Raw genomic sequence first — 21,494 nt, forward strand, 5'->3', positions numbered from 1 at the left:
CCCGAGGTATCAAAATAGCTTGTCGATTCTGCTTTAAAAGTTTCCATGTGAAGTGCGTCAATCTAAATAACTCGCTAGCTAAATCTATTCGTGAATGCCCGGGAATTTTTTGGCTGTGCACCCCGTGCCGGGAAATTTCCAATCGCAACGAGTTATAAGAAGAAACTATGCAGTTAATACTCCAACGTACTACCTCAGCGCTAAAGATGATTAGTACTTTGACTGATACTATGCAGTCATTTTGCCGCATGCACTCCAATGTTTGCAATATAACTAGTTGTGTACATCGATCTGTATCACGAGATCCAGTTGAACGATTTGTCAATGACAGCACTCCATTTCTTGAACGTCTTGATCACCTACAACTTAACCTAACCAACCTCTTCGAATCTATACTGGAAGACACTAATAAAGGACCTCGAACCATCTCTATCGCAGCCAGATAAAATCCCGAGAGTCGACCCTCCAGTTTTAAATAAATCTATTTCGCATTCTCCAACCCCTTTTGTTTCAGACACAAATAAAGGCAATTCCTCAAATATGATAACTTTTTCTGCTGATGAAAATGCTACTATGGACACCACTACAATGCCAGCTGCCACCACAGTCAGTACTGAACACACCACCAAAGAGCTTACACCACACGGACCACAATCAGCCCCTATCGTTACCCGCAGCATCAATGCAAACCCATTACCACCGCCCGTCGTCACCGCTATTACAACCAACTTTGCAAGTGCTAATACGAACTTTTCGACACCGATTCCTGCGATATCAACTGCCACCTCCATCAATTCATATCCATTCTCACCACCGAGTACCACTACCAATGCCACCTTAACAAATTCGACTAGTACGTGAAACACCGATACTCCCTTTAGATATGCTGTCACACCACTAATAAATTAGGCCGCTCCATCAGTCAACGCTGTTAGTAAATCATATGAGTATGCAGCCGATGCACCGAACATCCACACGAATTTTGTTCCACGACAACGTATTATTTCATCTCAATCTAATAACCTGATCAGCAATACAGCGCATGCTACGATACCAATAGGTAATACAAAACATGTATCAGTTATTTCGGACATTCCTTACGTAGGCCTCATTCAGTTTCAAATAGTTGACTGCATTGACATGTACCTCCCCCGACACCTATTATAAAAAGCACAGGCTTAGCCAATTCCCAGAGCACCACTCTTCTGGTAGCTTCTTCTGCACCTCAGACTCTTAGCAACATAAACAATAGAAATTGGTACTATCTTACCAAATTTTTACCCAGTGAGTCAGAAGAAAATATCATACTTTACGTTCATTCCATAACAAAATGTGATCGTAGCCAAATTTTGTGCTACAAGCTCGTCAGTCAGTACCAAAATAGACCACTATCATTCATCTCGTAACAATCACTTCTTTTTTAGAGCGTTAACCCGAACAGAGAGCAGAACAAACTTATCTTTCCCTACCCCCACGCAGATAAATCCCCTCTCGGCCCCCGTACAAACAACAAAATTTGCACAGCACCAGGACACAAAATCAATCACCTCGATTGTTTCTGCCCGCTCCACATCTTTTTCGTCAAACTGCCCAAAGTACTCCAATAATGAACTCGTTATCACCGATTCCGCATCGCACATCCACAGAGACACTGGTCTGAATATATACTATCAGAATATTGGGGGAATGAACCGTTCTATCAACGACTACCATCTTGCATGTATTGACGCAGAATACGAATACGGAACACTACTTGAATGGCTACAGTCTTACCTAATTGATCGTGAACTGTCAGTAAAAATTGGAGACTGCATTATAACACCATTCCACAGTGGTTCAAAAGCGCAATTTCACGCTCTTAATTGATAACTCATAGGATCGTGGTTTTTTAGGTACAGTATCTTCAGCAAAGTTGCTCAGAATGATAGACGCCATCTTTTGACAAATTTTATTTATGTGATTAATCCCCCTAAAAGTGAGATAAACATTTTATTTTAGCTCAGGGCCAACATAGGGGCTAAGTTACTTCAACAAAGTTGCGCAGAAAGTTATTTCAAACAAGTTTACTGAAGTTATTATTTCCGTAACTTGAGTGTAATTCAAGATATAATGTATTTTCTGAAAAGGGTGTCCAAAAACCAGTTTTTGTAAGAAAGCATATATATTTTCAATTTATATGAGTTTTTCATCTGTAAAAACTACACAACTTTCTCGAACATACTATGCTGCTATCATTTCAGTTTAATGAAATAGAGCAATTTTTCATGTTTGTTTTAAATAAAATTCCAACTTGTCTATTATCAAAAGACGCAGGAAGGTGCAGATGAGACTACTTACATATTAAACTACTTCAAAGGAGCTTTCATACCGTGGTTGAATTACTCGTTAGCAATCGTCTGCAGGCGAGATATGTTCTTTTCAAATATACTTGTCCTTGACATTTTCAATGATAAGGTTCATTGTATTTCAGATCAGATTTCAGTATATATTCATTACTATGGTGCTTGCCACAAAATATTATTTTTTGTGCACATTGAAGTCTATAAATTGAATAGTTTAATAACTGTTTTGTCACGACTTTTAAAAAAGTCATCATCAAATCGAATTAAGTTATGTCATCTTCTGGTAGACAAAAGTATGATCAAAACTCATTTTTTAGTTATTTGTATTTATTTTATGATAGCTGATAATGTTCTTAACCAGCTAAAAGACTCTTAGCATCGTTCGACAGATTCTTCTTGGACTGTTTTGGCCATTCACGACAATTTGTAAACAAAGGATCCAATGAAACTAATTACCAATTCATGGGATCCCGATTTGTAAGTGATCTGGATTGCTCGCGTGTATAATACTCCCGACATCTGTTTATCGATCTCCACTTTAATGGATCAATAGAGGATATCTATCCGCAGAGCTTTTTTATATAAAAAGCTTACCAAAAAATGACATAACGTAATTCGACATGATGATTGCCTTTTTTTCAAAGTCGTGGCTTCTTATCTCACTTAAAAAAAACCGTCGGACAGTTACTTTCAAAAAACGTCTATAATTAATACTAAACTTTTCAATTTGTAGACTTCGATGTCCATAAAAACCTTTTATTGTGAGAGTTTCCATGGTAACGAATATATACTGAAATCTGATCTGAAATACAATGAACCTTATCATTGAAAATGTCAAGGACAAGGATATTTGAAAAGAACATATCTCGCCTGCAGGCGAGTAATTCAATCACGGTATGAAAGCTCCTTTGAAGTAGTTTAATATGTAAGTAGTCTCATCTGCACCTTCCTGCGTCTTTTGATAATAGACAAGTTTGAATTTTATTTAAAAAACATGAAAAAATGCTCTATTTCATTAAACTGAAATGATAGCAGCATATTATGTACGAGAAAGTTGTGTAGTTTTTAAAGATGAAAAACTTTGCATAGCATGAAAAACTCATAAATTGAAAATATATATGTTTTCTTACAAAAACTGGTTTTTGGACACCCTTTTCAGAAAATACATTATATCTTGAATTACACTCAAGTTACGGGAATAGTGTCTTCAGCAAACTTGTTTGAAATAACTTTTTGCACAACTTTGTCGAAGTAACTTAGCCTCTATGTTGGCCCTGAGCTAAAATTAAATGTTTATCTCACTTTTAGGGAGATTAATCACGTAAATAAAATTTGCCAAAAGATGGCGTTTAACATTCTGAGCAACTTTGCTGAAGATACTGTACCTCAAAAACAACGATCCTATGAGTTATCAATTAAGAGCGTTAAATTGCGCTTTTGAACCACTGTGCATTCGCAGTCTGCTCTGGAGTCCCTCAAGGCAGTCACTTGGGACCATTTTTATTCTTGCTCTACTTCAACGATCTCAATTTTATATTGAAATACCACAAAATATCTTTCGCAGATGATTTTAAACTATATTATCCAATAAAATCACCTGACGACACCATAATTTTGCAGCCATAGCTTGATAGGTTCGTGAACTGGTGTATTAGCAATAGAATGGTTTTAAATGCCTCGAAATGTTTCCATATGTCGTTTACTCGCAAACACTCGTTAATTAGGTACGACTATAACATTTCGCCGAATATACTTAAACCTGAGTCTATCGTTAAAGATCTAGGTATCATTTTTTATATCAAGCAAGATTCCAAAAGTCATATCGACTATGTGATTCCTAAGGCATCCAAGCTTTTAGGTTTCATTTTCCGCATCACCAAGAGCTTTGTCAATGTACATTGTCTAAAAGCATCATATTGTTCTTTAGTCCGCTCGACACTTGAATATTCAGCTGTTATCTGGTCACCTCATTACCAAATCGACATAGAGCGGATTGAAGCCATAAATTTGTTAGATTTGCCCTGCGTAACCTACCTTGGAGAGATCCTGCTAATCTTCCTAATTACACAGATCGCTGTAAACTTATTGACTTGGATCGGTTATTTATTCGTCGAAATATCTCCAAGGCAACTTTCGTTGCTGATTCACTTCAATCACATATCAACTGTCCCGAGCTTTTGCAGTTGATTAATCTCGACATTCATCGACGTAATCTACGTTCCTACTCCTTCCTCAGATTACCTATTGCAAGAACAAATTATTACAATGAACCATTCTCCAGTATGTGCCGAACTTTCAACAACTGTTCCAATGTTTTCGACTTTCATTTATCTCGATATATGACTAAACGATTGTTTCGTAATCACTTGTCAAATTAGCCTTACGATCAGTATTTGTTTTGTAACCGACAATATTGTTTTTTTCGTTCAACCCTCACTTCGTCTCTCCAACATCTTCATTGGACACTAACTAACTTTTTCTCTGTCTTCTGTCCATGCTTTCTTCGATCACTAATTAGATCTACATGCCGATTCTAACATCGTCGTTTTCTTTTCCTTCCACCATCTTTTTAATCACTAATTAGAGCTACATGCCGATTCTCTCATCGTCGTTAGTCCACGCTCCTATACCACCTCCTCCACCAACCCTCGTATTCCATTCGCCAATCCACTTTTTTCTTCTCTCTCACCTTTTAAGAAAGAGCACTATTACTGCCATGTAATGCTTGGTGTCATCAACTAGTTATAGGGTTATAGAGATAGTTTTAATTATTAGCATTAATTGTTAGTTTTGATTGTTAGTTCTAATTGTTAGTGTTAAGTCCAAATGTATCTGTTGGATCATTGTAATATGTTGATTCTGATGAGGAGGTTTTATGCCTGCTGGAGAGAGAAATTGCCAAATTTCATCTCCATCGGGCTTTTCCCTGCTCCCAGATAAAGAAATAAAGAAAAATATGTGCGTATGTTCAACTTATTTGCACTAAGTTCCGAATCTTTTGAAGCGTTTCCTGGTGGGACAACAACTTGTTCAAATTGATACTGCATAACGATTTGCATTGCATTGTTTTTACTAAACTTAAACTGTGAACCATTTCGCGGTTAATTTTAACTTTTGGTTGAAATCTGACACTTGGGTGGTTATTTTGTGTCGAGTAGTTAAATTTAATTAAAACTGCGGCCCATTTCCAAGTTTAACGGACGAAAAGTTATTTGGGTTAATTTTCCACTGGAAATAATTTCAACTTAAGAATTAATATTAGAATTTTCATTGCAAGATTTTTTTCAGCGTCGGAAAATGACCATTGATCTGACAAAAATAACCATGCCCTCGAGCAGGGTTATTTTTGACAATATCAAAATAACCGCTCGAGTGTCAGATTTCAACCAAAAGTTAAAATTACCCGCGAAATGGTTCACACCCTTAGTCTGGATCCCTTTTCTAATATTCTTGGGAGCAAGATTAGACCAAAATATTATGCTTTATAAGACTAAATCAAGTTGGTTACACGATTATTGTTTAATTTATTAATAGGGTTTGAGGGATTATGCTGAGAGTACAATATACAAAAACAACTATCCAGCTAGCGAATAATGTAACTTACAGCTTTGTCGTCCTCTCTTCTTTCATATATTATATTTATAGATTTATAGACTTCCTTTTGTGCTATAGTTTATACTGCGCATATCGGACGAGAGTTTGACATCATTCACTACGACTGTCATTGGCTCGTGAAAACATAGGTCAATTCAAACCAATTTTTCAATGGTATGCAATTGAAATATTTAAGGGCTGAGGACAGTACCGTAAAGTGGTAGGTTTTTTGCAATTTTCCCGTTTAAAATTAAACTATTTTCCCACTTCAAACGGTGCAGAATATAAAAAAACCCACCTGACAATGTCTTCGAAATTTAGTTGAGAATATTCTGTGAAATTTTCAGAATGATTCATTGAGTTTAGCAGTCGTGTCGTATTTTTTTCTGACTGAAGAACTGCTGAAAATTGGAACGGTCGGAAATGCATACCTCTACTTGCTCATCGAATAATTCGGCTTTGAAGGCTTGTATCATAAATCTACCGTGACAAAGTCTAGATAATTTAGTTTAGATGCGATTAGTACATAAAAACACATATGTTATCGCGATAAAAATAAAGTCTTGTAGTTTTCTTTGAAACAAAGTCAGTTTCAATGCATTTGCCATTTTTTTCGCTTCGCTTTGCCGATAGCATTTTGAAAAAGGAGAGAGAAATAAAATTGGCTCGACAAAGCTGCCAAACACAGACGTTTCATTGTATATAAACACATTTTTTGTTTCATTCAATCTTTGTGAAAGTTGAATATTTTTTCATTGTTTTTTGGAATCCATGTAATATCCAAACTCATATGATAGATTTATGTGATAAAACTTCTCATCAAAATAATTAAATATATGCTGGCAACCCGGTACAGTTTGCTCATATACGAGAGAGTACAAGAGAAATACGATGCGCAAAGGGAATTGAGCGAACCACGTGGTCGATTTAAAACTCAACACGCGACCCTCTGTTCTCAGACATTAAACGACGTTACCGCATATTTTTAAGTTAAATGTTTCCAAATCGATTGGTAGTTAAATTATATAAATTCATCAACAAATTACTGAGTTATAACCGTTCAAAATTATGACAGCAAAAGGTTACGCGGTTAGTTTGCATTTTTAAATTAACACCCAGCCTCGTATACTGAAGAGTAAGCAAAAGCGACAATCCAGCGAGCGAACGCACATACAATCCAGTCATCGCCTCACTGGACGAGCTACTTGTTTTCAACTAGACAAAGACATATTTTGCAGCATATATTTATAGATTCCTCTTCATACTACACAGATCGATGCGGTGTTTTTATGCATTTATTTTAATTGATACTCGGCCAAAAGTAAAAATAGTAACAGTCCAATGTTACTGCCTTGGGGTACCCCACATTGATTGAACGGTAGGAGCTACAAGCGTTGCCGAGAGATAAAAACTGTTTCCTGTTCGACAGACAACTTTAACAATGTCGTTAGTAACCTCCCTGATCTAATATCAATCTAGCTTCTGTAACATAATCTTATGGTCCAGTGTATCAAACGCTTTTCTAAAATCCAAGAAGAACGCACCAACAACTTTCTTCGAATCAATCTCACCAACAAGACAATTCACCAGTGGTGCTACATCCCGATCTAAGCCCGTATTGGAATCTATACAGGACGCTGTTAAAGTTAAGCATTCTGTTCACGAACAACTTTTCCTGGACCTTATTGAATACTGATAAGGTGGAAATCGGACGGTAATTGCAAGGATCATAAATATTTCCGGACTTGAAAACAGGTACAACACGAGCAACTTTAAAACAGTCGGGATAAATACCAGTGCTCAGAATTTTGTTGAAAACTTGTGCAAAATTCGTGCAAAAGACCATGGATTGCTTTTCAAGAGTTTAACAGGAATATTGTCATACCCATTACTTTTGCTAGCATCTAGTTCATGTATAATGGTAATAACTTCATTTGTGGAGGTCGGATGAATAAAAATTGAGTTTGTTACACAGGTTAAATTGTTGATCGGATTCTGGCAAGATTTTGTTAGACGTTGAAAAAACGTTTGACAATGTCTGCCAACTAGTAAGCCTAATTCATAAAATGCAACATCTCAACATCCGAATCTATCTACTCAAAACAGTAAAAAACTATCTGTCAAACATAAGTTTCGAAGTCTTTGTTAACAACTTATCATTAGATAAATTTCATGTTCCCGCTGGTGTTCCTCAAGGTAGTATCCTTGCTCCAATATTATTCAATATTTTCTCGTCAGATAATACGGCACTTCCGGGTGATGGCGTACTCTCACTGTTTGCCGATGACACCTCCGTCATCTACAAAGACCGCGTAATTCGTTCATTATTAAACAAAATGCAGAGAGGAATGGATGTACTGGTTGATTATTTCAGCAGTTGGAAAATATGAATCAATAAAACTAAAACTAAAGCTGTCATGTTTCCCCACTCTAAATCTCCCCGACTTTTCCCACCTGAGAATAACAAAATTAAAATAAATGGTTCTGAAACAGATTGGTTGAATGAGGCAGTTTATCTAGGACTGACCATGGATAGCAAGTTTCTCTTTAGGTCACATGTGGACAAAATAGTGTTAAAATGCAACATTTTATTGAGATCTCTCTACTCATTGGTTAACAGAAAATCTAAATTATCACCTCGAAACAAACTAGCTGTTTATAGGCAAAGTTTATCCAGTCATTGAGCATGCAGTTCCAGTTTGGAAAAATAGCGCAAAATGTCATAAAAATAAGCTCCAAGTCGTTCAAAACAAATCTTTAAAAATGATTCTGAATCTACCTCCATGGACTAGAACTTCTTATGTACATACAATTGCTGAACAAGAAACAATCGAGCAGAAATTTGAAAACACACAGAATAAATTCAAAACCAAATGTTCAACTTCTGAACATGCCATTATTAGAGCGCTAGAGTTAGGTTAGATTAGTTCAGGTTAAGTAGACAAAAATATACAATTTCAAGAATATAAATCCTGAAACAATAAAAAATTAAAATTAAAACATAGACTAAGCAGACAATACTATAGATGTAAAATTATGAACTGTATCACTAAAATATTGTAGCCACTGTATATAAATGTTGACAAAAAAATGGAAATAAAATATTTAACGTAAAAAAAATTCTCATTTGCCTTTTGGTCGTCAAGGCGAGAAGACGCATTAAACCAGTTTCGCATCATTTGGCACTGCGAGCGGATGTGTTGCGGTTTGTACGCAAAGCTAGTTTCAACTCAAACAAGAGCGATTGCATCATACAACAGAGCTACTGGTCGTTTGTATTAGAGAGAAAGAAAACGAGAAGTGGACAACATTGTATAAAATCAGCCGTTCTAATGGCTTTAAATGTTATCTAAAGAACTATTAAGATTATTTCTTTGCAAATCGAAAGTAAAAATCATCAGTTTAGTGAAAATCCAAAATAATTTGATTTCCTTCGTGCACTTTTCGCTGTGCGAAAATCGTTCGAGAAAAATGTTCCGAACTGTGCTAAATATCGTAGAGAACTCCACAAGGCAGAAATGAATCCTGTACAGCATCTGGATAGTTTCTTCCAATGAAATATGCAAATCCGAAATAAAATAAACGACGTCAAAATGCTATAAGTGCCTATATGTGTAGCCATTGGAACCGCCCATTCGTGAAAAAGCTACAAATGAAATCACGTAAAAAGAAACCTCTTGAGAAAAAATACTGTTGGTTGTTCTATATATTTCGCCAGATACAACCTACAAAAAGAACCAATTTTTCAACACGCGTAATTTATTCTTATATTCACGTAAAATTACGCCGATGATACGCCGGAGAATTTTAATATAGATGCCTCAAAACAAGATAATATTAAATTCATTGATTTGATGAGTAACTATATGAAGTTGGATATGATATTTACTCCTTCACAAGCTACTACCCTTGGAGGCACCTGTATTGATGTTGTATTTGCTAGTAACATAAATGTAGAAAGCCGTAGATATATTTCATACTTTTCATATCACAGGCCTGTTGTACCATTGATCAATCCAGCAGTTCTCTTTACTGGAAGATTGTAATCGGTTGTGAATGCTATACCTACACAAACCATATCAGTATCGTACCCACGGACAACAGGTCAACATGGAAACAGATGAAGGAAGTTAGCGGTATCCATCGGAATTCGAACTCAACTCGTCACTCTCCATCACGAACGCTTTCATGAAACGTTTCTATTACTATCAAATAGAATTCGAAAGTATAAAGAAATCGTGTCAGTTTTATTCGTATTTTCGACGTCCAGTTATGTCTCTGACAATACACACCCGTACTTTTTACTGGTTCTTTTTGCAATGTCTACTTTTTTACTAATGCGTTTCAGTAACCCTTGAAGGTTTAGATCATCTGGTTTTTTTAAACCTTCTTGAGATAATTAGATTTCAGTTGCAACAACTTCCAAAGGTCATATGACATCCAAGGACAACAATCTTTGTTGGTATTTATTTCCTTAGCTTATCCCTTTGTACATTGGAACAGCATTAAGTTATATGTTGACATTATCACGCACCCAACCTTCTTGGTTACGTCCGTATCGGCAATACGACGAACGGGTATTTTCGAACGAATACGAATAAGCAATTCTTGTTTTCACTCGAATGAATTTGAAAGCGACTCGTTTGCCACAAAAAGTAAACTTCTTCAAATAAATGCTAAACCTTGATGGTTATCTCGGGGTCTGGTTCGACTCCAAAGGCACCTGGGGATGTCACATTAGGTATCTGGAACAAAAATGCCAGCAGAAAATCAATTTTCTTCGCACAATAACCGGAACTTGGTGGGGTGCACACCTAGGAGACCTGATCAGGTGTACCAAACAACGATATTGTCCGTAATGGAGTATGGATGCTTCTGCTTCCGATCCGCAGCGACCCATTTAATTAAACTGGAAAGAATTCAGTATCTTTGTTTGCGTACTGCCTTAGGTTGCATGCAGTCGACTCATACGATGAGTCTCGAAATGCTTGCGAGCGTCTTACCGTTGAAAAATCGATTCTGGGATCTCTCATATCGATTGCTAATCCGATGCGATATCTTAAATCCGATGGTGATTGAAAACTTCGAAGGGCTTGTCGAGCTTAATTCTCAAACCCGTTTTATGTCCTTGTATTCTGATTACATGGTTCAGAATATTAGTCCTTCTTCGTTTGCTTCCAACCGTGCTCATTTCTTGGATACTTCTGATTCTACTGTGTTTTCCGACACATCCATAAGAGAAGAGATTTGTGGAATTCCGACAAAGCGGCCCCAAATATTTTTAATAATAAATTTAGAACAGTCAGCTGTGAAAAGATATTTTACACTGATGGATCAAACATCAACGAGTCCACAGGCTTCGGCATCTTCAATCAGAACATCACCGCTTCGTACAAACTCAGTGGTCCGGCTTCAGTTAACGTCGCAGAATTAGCTGCTATTCAGTACACCCTCGAGATCATTGAAACCTCGCTCAAAGACCATTACTTCATTGTCACGGACAGTATAAGCTCAATAGAAACTCTCCGGGCAATGAAGCCAGGAAAGTATCCCCCATATTTCCTGGGGAAAATACAGGAACACTTGAGAACTTTTTCTGAACGGTCTTATTCAATATCGTTAGTCTGGGTCCCTTCGCATTGTTCCATTCCGGGAAATGAAAAGGTAGACTCGTTGGCTAAGGTGGGTGCATTAGAAGGTGATATTAATGAAAGACCAAGCTACTTCAATGAATTTTTCAGTATTTCTCGTCGAAGAGCACTTGAAAGTTGGCAAACTACAAGGAGCAATGACGAACAAGAACGATGGCTACACTCCATTATCCCTAAGGTATCGACGAAACCTTGGTTCAAGGGGATGAACGTGAGTCGTAATTTCATTCGCGTTATGTCACGGCTAATGTCAAATCACTATACATTTACCGCACATCTGCGGCGTATCGGGATCGTGGAGAACGGGCTCTGCACCTGTGGCGACGGTTATCAGGACATCGAGCATGTCGTGTGGTCGTGCGTAGAGTATCGCGACGCCAGGTCGAAGCTACTGGAATCCCTCAGGGCCCGAGGTAGACCGCCTGAGGTTCCGGTTCGGGATGTGTTGGCGAGTCGGGATAGTTCATATATGCTTCTGATATACCAGTTTCTCAAACACATTAATATACAAGTGTAATCTGTTATATCTGGCTTAGAAAGTTCCTCCTATTTATCGACGTTGTCTCAACTGTGGCTAAGAATAATTTTTCAACTGCAGGTTCGACACTAACTTCCGCCGATTATCCCGATTCCTCATATGTCCACCATCTTCATCGGAACTAACAAGATCTTTTTGCTGTTACTAACCTTTTCGCTTCCCCCCTCTCCGTCTCTTCTCCATCTCGATGTCAACTAATTAGATCTCTGTCGTTCTTAGTCATTTCGTTCCCATATCCCCATTTTACTTCGTTTTCCGCAATATTTATTTCTTTATATTTTTTTTTCGTTCTCTTATTTAACATCACCATCATCGCCCACGGAAGGCCGCTCTAGTCATACGGGCCACCCGCCGGGTATTCGTAGCCTGGGGGTGTTTCCCGCGGACCCACACGGACCGAACGATGCGGCCAACGTCATCTGGAAGACTCATGACATATTCCATCCACCGGCCGGTGCCGATCGCCAGCTGAAGGTGGATCTGCCAAAGTCGACCACTGCGACCCCAATACAACATTAACCATTTTTACTATCCTAGTTTTAAGTTGATCGTTAATAAAAATAGAAAAAGCCCTTGGCACCTTAGAGCTTAAGCAGTGTGCCTTAAAAATTATATTATTGAATAAAAAAAATTTTGTTCCCATATCCCCTTTTTACTCTGTTCTCCGTAATATTTACTTCTCTATATTTTTTTTTCATTTCCTTCCGTAACATCATCATCATTGCCCACGGACGGCCGCTGTAGTCTATGAAAAGAATACGGGCCACCCGCCTGGTACGTAAGCAAGCATGATGATAGAAAGTCAGCGAAAAAACAAGTCAAATAACAAATGATAGCAAAGCTTTTTAATTACGACTAAAATCTGTACCAGAACTCATAGTTTAAAGTTAGATGGGTGTTGTTTTTATGCATGTACGATGTTTAAAAGTGTGATTGATTCGAACGTAAACGGGAATACGAATTTGATACACTTTCGAACGTATCGCATACGGCCTTAAACATGAGGGTATTTGCATTTGAAAGCCATGTTTCCAACAGCTCAAGAAATCGACTAGAATCAAAAGCGGGAGGTCTATAAATACCAATGATATCTGAGCTGTATCCGTTTTTGTTGATTTCAACTCGAATTGTATGTAGGCCATCGACAACCTCATTTTTCAGTATATTTTATTCTATTTTTTCACTGACGAACATTGCCAATCCTCCGTGTGAACTAGCCTTGCATGAAAAAATGGCAGAATAACCAGGAATCTTGTAAATTGAAGTATTGCCGTCTTTGAGCCAAGTTTCGCCAATGACGACTATATCAATAGTTGAATCACATTGGATCAAAAAGTATTTTATGTTGTCAATTTTTTCCAGTTCGTTCGTTCTCGTTATAACGTGCATTAAAATCTTCTAAACTATCATGAAAAATATTAACTGAACTTTCCACTTCAAAGAGAGAGAAACAAAAATAGCCCGAGGCTATGATAATGTCTCAACGATTTTATTCGAGCGAATTAGCATTTCTTTTCACCTTAGGAGAAGGCGAAGTAATAGAGACTGAGTTATTTCATCAGACGTGTAAACAATCGGCTTAAGTCATCTCTATTATGGATCAAGTCTGGTTTTGAATTGTCCTCTTTTTTCACTAACACCATTCCTCCTCTACCTGACCACATGTATTATATATTAAGAGCTTCCTGAGCTTCCCTCAATTATTTCAGAAGTTCAAGAGAGAGCGATGTCAGTTCGTCACGAATTGAAATATTTGTGGGTCTTCCATTTAGTAGTAATGAGCTTTGGATCAACATTGACTGCATTTTTTCAACAGTTTCCTTTTATTCAATGCTTCATCTTTAGTGGCTTGATTTTTTAAAACAACTCTAATTGGAATTAGCGAGTTAGAAAATTTGTTCGACTCAAATATTCTAGCTGCGGACACAACGGAGTCAGATTCTAACGTCATACCATTTAGTTCCAATGTTTTCGTTGCTATTTCAGAAACATTTTAATTGGGAAGCACCGGTATGCCGAACAACATGACATTGTCCCCGACAGCCAGTCTATTTGCCTTATCAACATTTCCTTCTAACTTGTGAACAATTTCATCAAGGTTAGTATTTGACTGTTTCAACGTACAAATCTCTTTCTTCAAAATTTCGTTTTCAACTTTTATTTCGTAAAAATCAGTCAAAATATCATCGAGCGTAGAGGAAAGAAATTCTTGTGAAGCTTCTATTGCCGTAGTTGGTTGTTTGACTTCCATCGTAACACTATTCATTTCACTAGCAACCGAAACGAGATGTATTTTTTTAACTCAGCGCAAGATCGGTAATCATTGACGTGTTACTGTTCTTCATATCCATTATGCGTTGGTAAGTAGCAGAGCGGTCAGCCGAGCTAAAAAACGGCGTTTCTCTGGCTCGTCTGATCGCATTTCCAATTATATTGCGGCACTTGAAGTGCACACTAGAAAAACAATATAAACATGTCAACAATTTGCTTTCTTCAATTTTTTTTTGTTTCATACAACACATAGTAAATCACAAACTGCCATCACTACTTGAATGAGAAATCGATAATAGTATAAAAAATGAAGCTTCATGTGACAAAATATATGTATCAATAAGTAACTAAGGAATGTATCGAAAGATAGTTAGCAACATTGATTATTGAATAAAAAAGCGAAAAAAAACATATTTTGACATCTGTTTTCGATATATTGTAGAAAAATTAAATTTTTATGCATTTCACTGATTATATTGAAGAAAATCCTAGTTTCTGTGAAACGCTCGCACTTTGGACTTGACATTCTTCATTAAATTCTGCACCGTTTATTTTTGTGCTGTCCAGTTTTTTTTTAACTCCTGCATGTTTTGGGACACTGTACCTTCCTTCCGAAAGTGCCGCTTGACAATTGCCGAATACCATTCAATTGGCCGAAGATTCGGGCAGTTCGGTGGGTTGATGTCCTTTTCCACGAATTGTACATTATTTTTTGACAACCACTGTTGAACGAAGTTGGCGTAGCGGGTTGGAGCCAAATCCGCCCAGAAGAGAGGAGGAGCCTTATGCTTGCTGTACAGTGGCAGCATTGTCTTCTTCAAACATTCTTCCTCGTACACCATGGCGTTAATTGTGCCCTTCGTGAAGAAAATCGACGACTGCAAACCACAGGTACAAATTGTTTGCCAGACCAAAATCTTCTTCCAAAACTTTCCATCGCCACCGTAGTGTCAGCGTCGTCCAGGTCCTGGTACACCGATTTCGTATAATATTGCGGTCCGGGCAGCGCTCGAGAGTCTTCCTTGGCGTAGGTTTCGTCATCGATCAGGATGCATCCTTTATTCTGTAGAATCTGGTTATACAGTTTTAGCGCTCTTGTTTTGGCCTGAATTTGCTGTACCAGGGACTTTTTCGGCTCCTTCTGTTTCTTGTACGTTTTCAGGGAGTTCCGAACTTTGATGTGTTGAATCATCCCGATGCTGGTATTGAACTGCTTGGCCAAATCCCGCGTCGACGCCGGTGGGTTTTTCCTGGTGTACTCAACCACTTTTAAGTCCCGGCCGGGATGGCTGGGACCCGTTTTCCTACCGGATCGGGGCAAATCCTTCATGGAAAGGGTCTTACCGAACTTCTCGATAATATTTTTGAAACTGGTGTGGTGCACCAAGTGTGCAGAATTTTCTTTCGCATTTCCGGATCAATTCGACTCATCATTGGAACGATAAACCGTACCGAAACCAATCGATTGCGCAGCTGTTATTAACGCTGCAAAAAATTAAGCCATTTCAGAGTAATAACTGTTTGAATGTTGCTAACTACTTATCGATACACTCCTTATTACAGGGTAGGACGCTTATTGCAGTAATAGATATCAGCTAAAGTCGCTTCTTCGTGAGGTTTCTCCTCGAAGACAGCTTGTGTGCCAGACGATCACAACGAGGCACGTTAGTGCTTCTGTACTTACCGCCTCAGTAGTATGCTCAACCAGAGCAGAACAGATGACATGCAATCTGTTGGCTGTATAGACACATGAGACTGCTGCCCCACCACACCACACACTCACGCAGACTACGGTGTAATCAATGTGCGTCAAACAGTTGTACTAAGGATATGTGGGAACACACTGACAATTTCTCACGTCACGAGTTGAAGAGATAGGCAGACACAGTAGCGCAGTGCAGCACAATAGAGAATTTTTTAGTGCCGACGCCAAACACACCACCACCACAAAAGCGAACCACTTTGATTCCCCTGCAATAATCACAATCTAAATATTTTTTATACTAAACACCACCAATCACTATGCTCTCGTTTGAAACTATCGAATAAGCTTATTGAAGGATGCACTTATTCCTCTTTTTCTATTTTTTAACTAAAAAACACAAGATTTGTAAGTTTTGCGGCACCGTTTAAAAGTGTGTATCAACCGTATAACAGTGTGCCAATTATTTGAACTGCTCTTGCGAGATTTGGAAAGTCAGTTCGATTCACTCAATGCATCGTGTTCTCGGATTTATATTGCTCGACTGGAAAGTAATTTCAAATCTGATCCAAAACAGTTTTGGTTTTATCGTCGGAAGAAAACGTCTTCTTATGGAATTCCTGAAAATGTTTCCTACGGAAATCACTCGTCTTCAGCAGCTTTGGATTCAGCAAACCTATTCGCGTCATTCTTTCAAAGTGTGCTAAGTAATAACTCACTACCTTTGTCAGAATCGTACCTGAATAACTTACCGATGTATAAACGTGTCAATGGATCAAAAGGACCAGGATCGGATGGATTGCCACCTTCATTTATAAAAAAATGCTCTTCTGCTTGAGCTTTACCGGCTTCACTGCTTTTCAATCGTTCCTCAGCTGAGAGTTATTTTCCGGCGAAATGGAAAGAAGCTTTAAAGATCATGACGTCAATAACTGAGCAATTCCAGGAATGGGTAGACGAAAAAGGTGTTCGATGTACGTTCTACTGTGTCTGACTTGCGTTTCACAGTGACTAAAACGAGATTCAGAATGGCGAAATGGTGGGGCGAGTACACGGAATGCATAAGAACGCAGGTTCGAGTCATGTCTTCGAGCGTATCGTTTTCCAATAAATCATCTTTTCTGTTAGTTTTTCATTCATTTGGCTTTTCCTATATATGTTTTCGCTCAGTCATTGCAAAAACTGAACTTAGTTATAGCGGCTTTATGTCAAACCAACTAAAATTAATAAATCATTTTGTTTACTCAAAATTTAAACTGATTATATCTACTCAAAATTTATGTTTTAAATAAAGGGATGGCTTTTTGGTCAATTGGTTTCTCGTCAAAACATTTATTTTTCGTTAAAGGCCAACGTTTCGAAGGTTCTACCTTCATCTTCAGGGCAAAACGACTACAAATATTTTTCGTCGTTTTGCCCTGAAGATGAAGGTAGAACCTTCGAAACGTTGGCCTTTAACGAAAAATAAATGTTTTGACGAGAAACCAATTGACCAAAAAGCCATCTTTTTATATGAAACAACATTAACTGGTCACACAGGCATCAAAGAAATTCAAAATTTATGTGAGATATTTGTGGTGAAGTTGATCAATGTTCTTATTGAAAATGTTCGTGCCATCGGTTTTTGGGTTTTAGAGCGACATACAAATAATATTCATATTTTCATTCCCATCATATGCAATTAGGAACAAAACAGTTGAAACGTATTCAAATAGGATTTTTTTGTGAATATTGTTGGTGTTTCATCGCTCAAAGTTGAAAAAGTTGATTAAATGCAATTAATAAAAATGCATTTTTGATATTTAAATAATATTGTATTCCATGGCAGCCATTATTGCCATTTGCATAAGTTTTTTCAATCACACACTGTCATGACAAAGCGTTCGAATATTCTCTAATATAGATGAGATACTTTTCAAAAAACAAAACAAAGCTTGTTTCGCTTAAATACCGATAAAAGTTCTTAAGAATTCCAGCTGCTCTTCATATTAGCACAGGCTCAACTATACCCATTTTTTTTTAAATTGAGAGATTTTTTTTTCTACTTATTGATTTGATATTATTGTCCGGGAAAAAGTGCGGAATCTTCCAATCGACACTGTATTTGTTTTTCTTTGTTGAATCACAAAGAATACGGTAACCAATATGAAACCATTACTTAACTTTGTCTTGTAGTGTGTCATATTTTCATTGTCAAATTTTGTTACAGTGACCGAGTTTAGCACTAAGCAGTTTAATTTGAACTGCTCTGCACTCATGAGTCAAAGAAGAAACGTAAAAATAATAAAAACGGTTATGTTAGGTTTTCCTAGCGCAAAATTCGGCTAACCCCCAAATGACCAAACCTGAATCGGTCAGAAATAGTCGAAAACACGTTTTTGTTCGGCACGTCAGAAAAGACATCGCACTCCGTTGCAAAACAAAAAGTGTTCTATAAGTAGCAGAAACTTTACGTCTTCTTAACGGTTCAAATTGAACTGCCGAGTTTAACACTAAGCAGTTCAATTTGAACTGCTCTGCACTGATGAGTCAAAGACGAAACGTAAAAATAATAAGACCAAAAACAGTCAATGCGAACATGTTGTAAGAGTTAGGTTACCGAAAAGGTACGTCGGAACTTATTATAACTTAGTATGATGAGTTGTGAGGTCGTAACATTATTTCATTGTCACTATCATAATCACTTCATTGTCACTATCATAATCCGACTTGCTTCGTTCTGTCTATCATGCGAATATTATGCAGCATAGGATTTATTTTCTTTTTTCATGAATAAGTTACAGGTGTTACTTGGGTAGTGTTTATCATTTATTCGAATTTACAATGAACAAAGACGCATTTAAAATTAAAATATTTATGTTAGATTAATGAGAGTAGTAATAGTATAATAGTCTGCGCGATAATTTCATTTTAATCGAAGACAAATTCAAATAAATAAACATTAACTTAAACGTGTAAGGCGACGTCGTTTCAATATTTTTGATTAATCTAATGTCCATCGAGAAATAATATAAATCCATCTTCAAATCATAGTTAGAAGAGTTTAAAATTACGGAAACGCCATCGAGATTTAAAAATCAGTATGTTTGAAAATATTCAACTCAAGCAAGCTTAGTCAAAGTATTTGCTATTTATAATAAGTACTTATAATAAATTGGATGTTTAAACGTATTAATCAGAGCACGTCAACCAGCTTGATGATTACTGTTGTCGATACTGTTTCAAATCTCTAGACATGGTATGGGTCCGACGAGAAGATTTCAAACATTGATATTTCAAGTAACCATTAAACCCAAATTAGCGACTTCCACTCAAACGAGGTTATTGAGAATTTATACAATATTATTATTTTTGGTACGAGTATGACAAATGAACATCACAAAGTAATGTTTTGAGTTGATATCAAATCTAAGATGGATACTTTCTGTGTTGTCAAGTAGAATTTGATAATTGATGTTATAAGTTATTTTAAAAATCTAGATGGCGATTTCCGGCTTGTTGATATTCAAAAATTTTACATTGGATTTATCTCCAAACATTGGTAGTGCATTATATACCTTCTTCTAATGTTCAACTACAAGGCTGCAAATAACATGCATCTCTAAGTTGCATAAGCATTTGGTTGTAGACAATATTATACAAACCTTTGTGTATCCACGTCTACCCTGCACTATTGTTTCTGACTCAACAATCAACGAATGAAAGGACACGTTATCCAACCAAGCAGCTTATACATCCTATTGTAATCGAAATATACGCCGAAAATACACCCAAACCTCCATTTACGAACACTTTTTTTACGTTACCTCTTTTCACGTAACTCTTTTTACGAACCAAATCCCAAATAACGTAATCTTTTTTTACGAACCAAATCCCAAATAACGTAAACTGTTTTTACGAACCAACTTCGTAAAAAGAGGTTTTGTCGTGAATACGACTTACTTTACTATGGGGAGCCTTTTCAAAATTAGCCATATGGAAGAATGGGCAGAACTTAATCGTGAATACCTCGACTTGTATTAATGGCAGCAACATAATTGTTTCACTATTTCATCAAAAATATGATCAGGAATTTAGGATAATATTTTGAACAGTGTGAGATAACCACAAACAACTCAAAAATTAAGTTTTTTGAAAATTTTAAAACAACGCGAAAAACTCTTTACTTTTGCATGGGTTTTTCGCGCAAGGACGACGATTTTGAGGTCGAAAATCGATCATTTCTTCTTGTGCGTTGGATGAAAGCAGACGTCGGGGCGAGAAAACGTATTCAAACAGAAAACAAGAAACGAAAAGTGGACAACATTATATAAAATTAACCGTTCTAATGGCTCTAAATGTTATCTAAAGAACTATTAAGATTACTTCTTTGCAAATCGAAGGTAGAAATCATCAGTTTAGTGAAAATCCAAAATAATTTGATTTGCTTCGTGCACTTTGCGCTGTGCGAAAATCGTTCAAGAAAAATGTTCCGAACTGTGCTAAATATCGTAGAGAAATCCACAACTTGGTCCTTCTGAAAGGCAGAACTGAATCCTGTACAGCATCTAGATAGTTTCTTTCAATGAAATATGCAAATTCGAAATGAGATAATCGACGTCAAAAATCATTGAAAATTTTAGTAATGAAAAGGGGGAAAGTTTCGCAATTCACACCATCGATCAACTATCAATTCGAATTCGAAAGTGTAAAGAAATCGTGTCAGTTTTATTCGTATTCACGACATCCAGTAATGTCTCTGACATTACATACCCGTACTTTTTGCATTTATTGAAAACAATTTCCGGCTCCATGGAAATTACTACATTAAGGGTATTTTTGGAACAGCATTGATGAGTAGATGACGGAAAGCGATGTTTGAAGTGGTTCAGAAATCCAATATGGCGACTTCCGAGTTGTCGATATTCCTTAAAAACCTCTACAATGTGGATATTTTCGGAATAGGATTGATGAGTAAATGACGGAAAACGATGTTTGAAGTGGTTCGGAAATCCAAGATTGTGTCTTCCGGTTTGTCGATTGATGAGTAAATGACGGAAAACGATGTTTGAAGTGGTTCGGAAATCCAAGATGGTGTCTTCCGGTTTGTCGATATTCCTTAAAACCCTTTACAATGTGGATATTTTTGGAACGGGATTGATGAGTAGATGACGGAAAACGATGTTTGAGGTGGTTCGCAAATCTAAGATGGCGACTTTCGGTTTGACGATATTCCTTAAAAACCCTTACAACGTGGGTATTTTCGGAACGGGATTGATGAGTAGATGACGGAAAACGATGTTTGAAATAGTTCGGAAATCCAAGATGGCGACTTCCGGTTTGTCGATATTCCTTAAAAACCTTTAAAATGTGAGTATTTTCGGAACGGGATTGATAAGTAGATGACGGAAAACGAT

General features: G+C 37.1%; 1 protein-coding gene across 10 annotated transcripts in view; it reads left to right on the forward strand.

Moving 5' to 3' along the window:
• LOC131432674 (PDF receptor) overlaps positions 1 to 21,494 on the forward strand; it is a 550,466-nt gene that overhangs the window by 70,994 nt on the left and 457,978 nt on the right. The window contains exon 3 of one of the 10 annotated variants that reach the window (XM_058599085.1): positions 14,112 to 14,223. The exons of the other annotated variants lie outside the window; for them this stretch is intronic. The gene's annotated coding sequence lies outside the window, so the exon portion shown is untranslated. The remainder of the gene's footprint in view (positions 1 to 14,111; positions 14,224 to 21,494) is intronic. 10 annotated transcript variants of the gene reach the window in all.

This window comes from Malaya genurostris, chromosome 2 (assembly GCF_030247185.1).
Source record: "Malaya genurostris strain Urasoe2022 chromosome 2, Malgen_1.1, whole genome shotgun sequence".
NCBI lineage: Eukaryota > Metazoa > Arthropoda > Insecta > Diptera > Culicidae > Malaya > Malaya genurostris.